The sequence below is a fragment of the Oryctolagus cuniculus genome, chromosome 1, assembly GCF_964237555.1.
Source record: "Oryctolagus cuniculus chromosome 1, mOryCun1.1, whole genome shotgun sequence".
In the NCBI taxonomy this organism is placed as follows: Eukaryota; Metazoa; Chordata; class Mammalia; order Lagomorpha; family Leporidae; genus Oryctolagus; species Oryctolagus cuniculus.
Window position 1 is genome coordinate 102,667,102 of NC_091432.1, and position 8,909 is coordinate 102,676,010.

Genomic DNA, 8,909 nt, shown 5'->3' on the forward strand with positions numbered 1-8,909 from the left:
ACCGTCCATTATTTACACCACCTCGGCTCCCTCTCCCCAGCCAAAGATACTGCCTAAGGGAATTTGTTCTATTTCCTCCTACAATCATTTCTTTTTGGAGAACCTCAAGTATTCCTTTGACTGAAGAGCAATGCTCTGTAGTAAGTGTTCGGCATGGCATCAGTCCCAACCCTTTCCGTTAAGAGTCCTCAGTATTGACCATTTCAGGGACAGAAGTTTTCCCCAATTTCTTCCTTACCTTCTCTTCTCTTGCTCTCCTGAATTCACAACCATAACTTTATTTCCGTTGTGTTCTTACTGTTTGTTAAATACATTGAACAAACACTTGAACTTCTAAAGTGTGTTGGGAGTGGGATCCACAAGCCTGATGCCCTGGGGCAGGGGTGGTCAGTGGACCAGGCGAGCTTCCAGAAGCCAAGCTTGGTGTCAAGCAGTGTGGTCACCTGGAAGTAGATTCAAATGGAAGCTGATGTGAAACTGGCCTAAGAGAAACTGGGAGAGTTATGATGCCAGGCACGAGATCTGAAAGCTGACAGCAGATCAGGAATTCAGGGTCTTCATGGGGGCCTGAGAAGGATGGAAGAGTGCAGCAAGCTGCGAATAGGACATCTAGGACTTGTTTTTATTTGATGCCAGCCAAATGGTACTGGTAGGTCACTCAGCTTAAAGGAGTAGACTCAGGGCAAAGAACATGTTTGGTCAGGGCTTCGTCTGAGCCTCACCCATGATGCTCCTACTGCACTATAATGTGGTAGATGGCATTGCATGGTGAGTGAGCACATAAGAGAGAAAGAGGGTGGGAGCAAGAGAGAACTGAGGAGGCCAACTCACTCTTAGAACAACCCACCCTTGTAACAACTAACCCACTCCCACGATAACTGCATTAATCCATGCATGAGGGTGGAACCCACAAGAGCTGATCACTTCCGAAAGGTCCCAACTCTCAACATGATCACAGTGGCAATTAAATTTCAATGTGAGTTTTGGAGAGGACATTCAAACTGCAGCATACCATTTAGTCTCCACAGATCAATAAGTGCCTGTTGATTTTATTTTCACTTGAGGAAAAGTGCTTTTTTCCATTTCTTACATTGATTCTTTTGAATTTTTACACAGTCAGTAAGTCTTCTCTGATTTCTTAAAAAAAGAGAGAGAGAGAACAAAATCTCTCTCAAGCCTCAGACAAAAATATTTTATGTTACATTAAAGGGTTAATTTACTATTGCTACCACTACCTCTGCCACATGTGCTAAACACGATTTTCTGAATGCCTTTGATATGCAATCACCTCTGACATATCAGAAAATTTTTTTAAAATCGAGAGACATCTACCCAGACTGATTCCAGCAAGGTTCCCCTGGAGACACTGATCTTGCCTAGATCCAGATGCGGATGTATCATCGGAACTGCTGGTGAGGCCAGGAGTTAGCAGATGAAGCAGGAAGCAGAGGGCAGCTAAGCGAAACAATGCAGGGCGTGCAGGAGAGGGACCGCTGCGGCCGGAGCGCCACGAAGCACTGAACCATCACTGCTTGCAGCTTTGGGGCAGACAGTAGCTAATACCGCCGCCTAAGTGTTGGATCAGATTTACTTCTACACTCCGCATTACACCACAAGCCCAAATAAGAGATAAAAACAAAATCCCACTCCAGGGTAAGGGAATAGATAGTGTATTGAGTTATAGAACTATCTGACAGAAGAAATTCAATGAAAGGAAACATCCTGGAGCTTTTATACTTTGGAGGATCTCACAAAGAGCCACCTACAGCAAAAATCTATTTCTTTAGGTGTTCTATTCCAGGGGTCCCAATGCCTTTTATTAGGTTCCAAGTTCCATAAATCTATGTTTGATTACAGATTCATTACCTGGAAGGAAAAGGGCCCATAGTACCCATGAAAACAATGGCAGAGGTAGCAGTTCCCATGGAGAACATGTGGCATCTCAATACACTTTAAAAAGGTACTCAATAAGCATCATAAACACCTGCTATGCACTATGTTCGGGGCTAGGCATTTCTGGCATAACTGTGAGCAAGTCATGATCTCTACTCTCAAGGAATCACAATACAGCTAGGTTTGCCTACCTTGACAGGAAGTTCAGTACTGTTTATTAGAAAGCATTCTTGGAACCACATGCCTGGGTTTGTGTGGTAGCTGTTTTACTCCCTAGAGAGAATCACTCAACCTCTTTGGACTGCTGTTTCCTAGATGGGAAGTGGGGATAACACATATAAACTGGTGGAGAGGATGAATGAGCTAATAAAAGTGAAGCACTCAGAACACAGCCAGTCACGTAGTGAGGCTCTGTTAGTCTGATGGACAGGCCAGCGGGCGTCACAGAACCACGGAGCACAGTGTTTTGTCATGTGGGTGTCAGAGAGGGCCTTCTCCTAGAAAGTGACATCTCCATCGAGAGCAACATGTGAGTAACAGTGAGTGGTGCAATGGGACTCAAAGAAAAAAGGGGACAGAATGTGCGAGGATCAGGCAGGAGCAATGTTGGCACACACCCCACAAATAATTTAATGTTCTTATATTGCCTGGTTCATTTGACCAGAAAAATAGGTTCACAAGTTTGCTGCCTTCACCAGATGACAGATGATTGATTTTTCATTTCTTTCTTTCTTTTTTTTTCTTTTTTCTTTTTTCTTTTTTCTTTTTTTTTTTTTTTTTTGCCAGGCAGAGTTAGTGAGAGAGAGAGATAGAGAGATAGTTATATACAGTGAGAGAGAGACAAAGAGAAAGGTCTTCCTTCCATTGGTTCACTCCCCTAATGGCCGCTATGGCCGGCGCTGCGTCGATCTGAAGCCAGGAGCTGGGTACTTCCTCCCTGTCTCCCATGCGGGTGCAGGGACCCAAGCACTTGGGCCATCCTCCACTGCACTCCCGGGCCGCAGCAGAGAGCTGGACTGGAAGAGGAGCAACCGGGACTAGCGCCCGGTGTCCTAATCGGGACTGGAACCCCGAGTGCCAGCGCCGCAGGCGGAGGATTAGCCAAGTGAGCCAGGGTGCTGGCCAGATGATCGCTTTTTCAACACCTCTTCTGCAAAATCACCCCTCATGACTTTGGTTAGCAGCTCTCCTGGCTGTGTTTCCACACTCCTTAGTGATACAAGTCTCAGGCTGTGTTCACTTGTCTGTCTCCTGAGCCTAGCTGTCAGCTCTAGGGTGACTGGAACTGTATCTGTTACATGTATCCTGGTGTTCCCAACATTGAGAACCCTAACTGGTTTACAATAGGTGCTCAAGAAAAATGTATCGAATAAACATCACATCCTACTTGAAAGAACTCACCCTGACTTCTTCACGATTGTGACGCATTCTGAGGTTCTACTAATCTTGTAGTTCTTCACCAAAACACACTGTCAGAAGAGTCTTACCTTATCCAGCTCTAAATGCTCCATCCTTTTCAGAGAGACCCTTTCATCTCTGCTCTCATTCAGGTACAAAGGCGTCGGCATGACTTTACCTTCCAGAGTTAAGCTGCTGGTATTTTGCTACACTGAGGTGAGCATTAACAAAGAAAAAACAGTGACCAGAGTATATTTAATTCCACTAAGTCTCAAATTGCTGGAAAACTCAGGATTCATATAAAATATCTCACTCACTATATAGCAACACTGTAAAAGTAAACCTCACAGTGAAGCCCTTTGCTAAATTTGACCCCAAATTTGGTATCATTCCCTTCACATTCCGTAGGTTGTCACAGTTAATTCCCATTCATGCACTTTCCAAGGGCCTGTGCAAGAAGCCCATGGACAACTTAGTCATGGACGTTTTCTTGGTTTTTCTCTTTCCTCCCTCATCTCGAGGTTGGAGCATTGCTGGCCAAGGGACATTTCCACCTCACTCAGAACCACTTAGCACCTTTACACAGTTCCCTGGGAGGTCATTTGGAGGCCAGGGACATCCCCAGTGCATAACCGCACAGTCCATTTTCACATCATAAATATTAGATCTTGTTAAGTAGTGATGAGGCACCTATCTGACGAGATGAATTACTGCACGTGCACTGTCGCCAGGAGGGGAAGATGACCTGGGGTCCTTTTAAAGGGGAGTTGGAGGCAGGGAAGCTTTACTGTCATTGTACATGCAAGAGTTGCTTCAGGCCTCCTCAAGGCATTGCCCCACAAGATACAGGCTAATGATCCATTTATTCAACGAAGATAAATGGGGCACCCACTTTGTGCTTGGCACTATGTTCTAGGCATTAAGAATATGACATACATGATAGACAAAGACTCTGTCCTCATGAGGTTTATATTGTCATTGTGAGACATGGGCAATAAATACACATGGAGCTAAATGAGATGATCCCAGCTAGTGACACCTGCTCTCTCCAAAGCACATAATTCAGGGACATATCACAAACAGTGATGAGGTCAGATGGACCCTTTAGTTAGGGTGGAGAAGATCTCTCTGTAGAGGTGACATGCAAGCAGAGACTGAATGTGAAGGATTCAGTCATATGAAGACCTGGGAGGGGAAGAGAAATTCCAAGCAGAGGACAGTGTTAGAACAGGGGCTAGCTTTATGTTTGCCCCATTTCTATTAGATTCACCAGTCATACCAGAAAAAAAAGCACAAACCTATTTCTTGATTTCCGAGGGTCTCCTAGGAGACAATTCAGGTGGCATCATGTACATTATATATATATTGTGATGTTTTTTCTCTTTTTACAGGGTTTGTTCAAAGACAAAATTCGCAACACATTTCAAGATCTTAGTTGGTTTTCACTTGCGTTTCTAGAATCAGACAACACCTCATTCTATAAAACAGAAAGTGTCCTGAGGAGTGAGGCGAGAATTTTGTTTTATAGAAAAGAAAGGGCTGATGAAAGCAGGATCAGAGAATAGAAAGCAGATTGGGGGGCTGGTGCCATGGCGCAGTAGGTTAATCCTCCATCTACAGCGCCGACATCCCATATGGGTGCTGTTTCTAGTCCCGGCTGCTCCTCTTCCAGTCTATCTCTCTGCTATGGCCTGGGAAAGCAATGGGAAGATGGCCCAAGTCTTAGGGCTCCTGCACCTGCACGAGAGACCCAGAGGAAGCTCCTGGCTCCTGGCTTCAGATCAGCACAGCTCTGGCCATTGCGGACATTTGGGGAGTGAACCAATGGAAGGAAGACCTTTCTCTCTGTCTCTCCCTCTCACTTTCTGTAACTCTACCTCTCAAATAAATAAATTAATTAAAATCTTAAAAAAGAGAGAGCAGATTGGTTGTTTCAAAGTTCCTTGTACTTCCCTTATGAAGGTTAAAGCAGCAGAGGGGACTTGCTCCTCACCCTGATTCAGGTACACTGGGCCCCCTTTCCTTGCTGTGAAACTCTTTTTCTGTGGAAAAATGGCCTGTTTCTTCCTTTTATTTTACTTGAGTGGTAGAGTTACAGATAGAGGGAGACACAAAGAGAGAGAGGTCTTCCATCTGCTGATTCACTCCCCAGATGACCGCAGTGGCCAGAACTGGGCCGATCTGAGACCAGCAATGAGGAGCTTCTTCCAGGTCTCCCATGCAGGTGCAGGGGCCCAAGCTTTCCCAGGCCATAAGTGGAGAGCTTGATCAGAAGAGGAGCATCCAGGACATGAACCTGTGTCCATATGGTATGCCAGTGGTGCAGGCGGAAGCTTAGCCTACTATGCCAACAGTGCCAGCCCCCAGGAAAATTGCCTGGTTTTGAGCTCAGTTTGGACTGGTCTACTGGGGCCTGGGGCAGGGACTCAGCCCAAAACAATGGCCTCCTGTCAATGATAATTAATGGGATATTGGAGCACAATCTCTTAGACAATTGTGGCTGCTTTGATGGGATGCAGGGAAGGCAGAGCCTATGGTTGGAACCGAGCAAAACACAGGGAGAGAAGTCTGGCTTGATTGCTGTGTGAGGATCTCACAGCATCATAGTAAAAAGAGCCACACTACTAATGTCTTCAAATGCATCATCTTATTTGTCACAGAAACACTATAAGGTGGTGGGTAATTATGCTCTCTTTTTCTAGATGAGGACACCGACATTTTACACTAAGAAGATAAGGACTAGAACTCGGAGAGCAAAACAAACCCAAAACAAAGAAGTGGCAATGAAGAGACTGTTGGAAGGGCGTTGTAGAAGCAGGCAGAGAGAGTCCTGACCCATCCTTTTCACCCTGTTGCTGGAGGTTCTTTTCTCTCCTGGAAAGCACTTTCCCATTAGCTGATCATTTGAGCCTTGATGCATCAGAGTGGATAATACTTCCTGACATTCAGCTTCATGGCCCTGCAACATCAAACATTTTAGCCGTCTTTGAACTCTGCGAAATACAGTGACAATAATGTCCGCTAAAACCCTTCACTCAGCCAGGAAACCAGCCTCAGAAAGGAGATGGGTTTCTCTAGATGATACACAGGTATATAATCCTGCGTGATGAAATTCATTTAATGTCATCTAAGTAAAAGTTGAATATCCCGTTCAGTCATTCATTCTTCTTTTTAAATTTTTTAAAAATATTTCTTATTTTAGTTGAGTGGCAGACAGACACAGAGAGAGAGAGAGAGAGAGTACACACTTCCATCTAATGGTCACTTTCCAAACACCTCCAACAGCTGTGATGGTGTGATAGGGCTGGTGCCAGAGGCAGAAGCCAAGAACATAATCCAGTCTACCACATAGGATTCAGAAACACAAGTATTTGAGCCATGACTGTTGCTTCCAAGCCATGACTGTTGCCTCCAAGCCATGACTTCTGCCTCCAAGGGTCTGCATTGGCGGAAAGACGGATTCAGGAGTCAGCACCAGGAATAGAACCCAGGCAGTCTGATGGAAGACCTGAGCATCCTAATCATTAGGCTAAACTAGTCACGCATTCTTAAAGATTGTTCAGTACTTGATACTCACAGCCATGGTTCTCTTTAACCTCCAAGCTTTCTTTACACTTAGAGCTTAAGAAAAGATCATGCTACACTTTCCTTGGACCATGTACCAAGGCCTAACTTCACAGAAGAAGGCTCCAGAAGGCTCCAGAGGATCTTACAGCAGCACAGCTCCAAGAAGTTGCCTTGATAAAGCCCAATAATTGCTCATCTTTACTAGGGCTATGATTGACGGAAGGGATTTCAGGCAACTCAATGGCAGGCCAGACTCAGTTCTTTACTAGAGAGTAAGTCATTCTGCCAGTGACCCTCTTTCCTGTACTCTTGCTCACAGCAAAGAGGAAGTGAACATCAAAGAACTCTGGCCTGTGTGCAAGAACTTTATCAGGAGGAAATGCCATAGGATATGCTTTTTCTCTTCCTACATTTGCAAGCACTAATCATGCACATTTTAATTAGTGATCCTGCTGATATAATTTGCCAAAGCTATAGAACACTAAAATACAGAAATGAAAATGTAATTGAACTCTGGTAAAAGGCACATTTAACATTTAATAGTCTAATTCTATGGCAAAGTAAAATTTTTATTTTACTTTTATTTTATTTTCAAGAATGCTACCATTTCTTACATGATTAACTTTATTTATTAATAAAGTACTTTCTGCCTCTAAGCACTGACTAATTTGAAATCATTTTCCTCCTATTTACACTGTACCTTTTATGCAAGTTCCCAGAGTACCTCACAAGTAGTAGAAAATTCTCAAAAGAAAAGAAAGCTAAAACCAGTAGTGCTGGAATGTCTTATTTTCTGAAACCATAGAAATGGACTGAACATAGATTATATTTATATTCACATAAATTAACATTTAATTCTCAGGGTTTCTCTATGGATCAAAATATTATTAATGATTATTAACCCCAAATTGGATGAGGACTGCAAGCCTACTGGAAATTAAATGATTTGTCCAAGGTCCTACAGCAGTTAAGTAGTAGAGCCAGGATTTGAAGGGAGACAGTCTGGCTTCAGAATCTGAGCTAGTACCCACCATATTAAGGGACTTCTCACTGTTGTATTTCCTCTACTCTACCACAAAATATGTAAAACCATACCTTTCCAAAATTTCTAGAGTGTAGTGCTACATTTATGAAACCCTCACCGTCTGATACCTTTTATTATAAATGGTCTGTTTTTTTTCTCTTTTAAGATATATTACAAAGGGAATATTTATTATATACACAAAGATGCAAATAATGAAGGAGTATTAAAAATAAAAAGTCATGGCCTGGTTTTAAAGGACTCCCATTACCTAGGTGATAGTCTATGATATTTTTTTAAATCTGTATTGCTATCTATTGCCAGTGATGATGTGATAACCCTCAGGTGCTCCTCTGCCTGCCCCCCCCCCCCCCGCCACTATTCTTTATTTGCCTATTTATTTATTCAAAGACGTCACTCCTTGCCAATGCATTACCTAGACATGGTCGGTCAGTCTCTCTTTCTCTCTTTCTCTCTCCCTCTCTCTTGAAGTTTCCTGAAGACTGAAGACCACATGAGTGTATTTTTTTACATGGTGTATGTTTCTTCATCAGGTAAGACAAAAAGCAAACTGAACATTACAAATAATAGGACTGCATGCAGGGAACATCAAACACATATCCAAGCAGAGAGAATTTGCTGCATTTTTGATGAATTCATTGGAAGGTTTTGATGTTTTAGAACTAGAAACCGTCTTGTAAGTAATTGCATCCAAATCATTATTTCACAAGTGAGACTTAAAGAAATGCAGAAAAAAGAAAACCTACTTCAGCACCAGACAGATGAGTTTAAATTTTGGCTCTACAAGTAGCTGGCTGTGCAATACTATAAATTGCCCTAACCTCTCTGAACCTCCGTTTCCTTTTCTATAAAGCTGTGAGCACTATTACACTTTGCTGCCACTGCTGTCCCTCTATTTCAAAGCATCATGATCCCTTGCCTGAATTCTGAATAGCCCCTTGACTTTTACTCTCTGTAATTTCTCAGCAACCAGAGTGGATGTTAGAGAAATGTAAATTAGATCATGTCA

The 8,909-nt window shown here is 43.1% G+C and overlaps 1 long non-coding RNA gene across 1 annotated transcript; it reads left to right on the top strand.

The window, feature by feature from the left end:
* Positions 1-261: 261 nt before the first annotated feature.
* On the top strand, positions 262-7,476 carry LOC127491769 (uncharacterized). The gene is made up of 3 exons (XR_007920675.2): positions 262-1,960; positions 3,444-3,507; positions 5,994-7,476. It is a non-coding gene; the product is annotated as an uncharacterized lncRNA (long non-coding RNA).
* Positions 7,477-8,909: the final 1,433 nt, after the last annotated feature.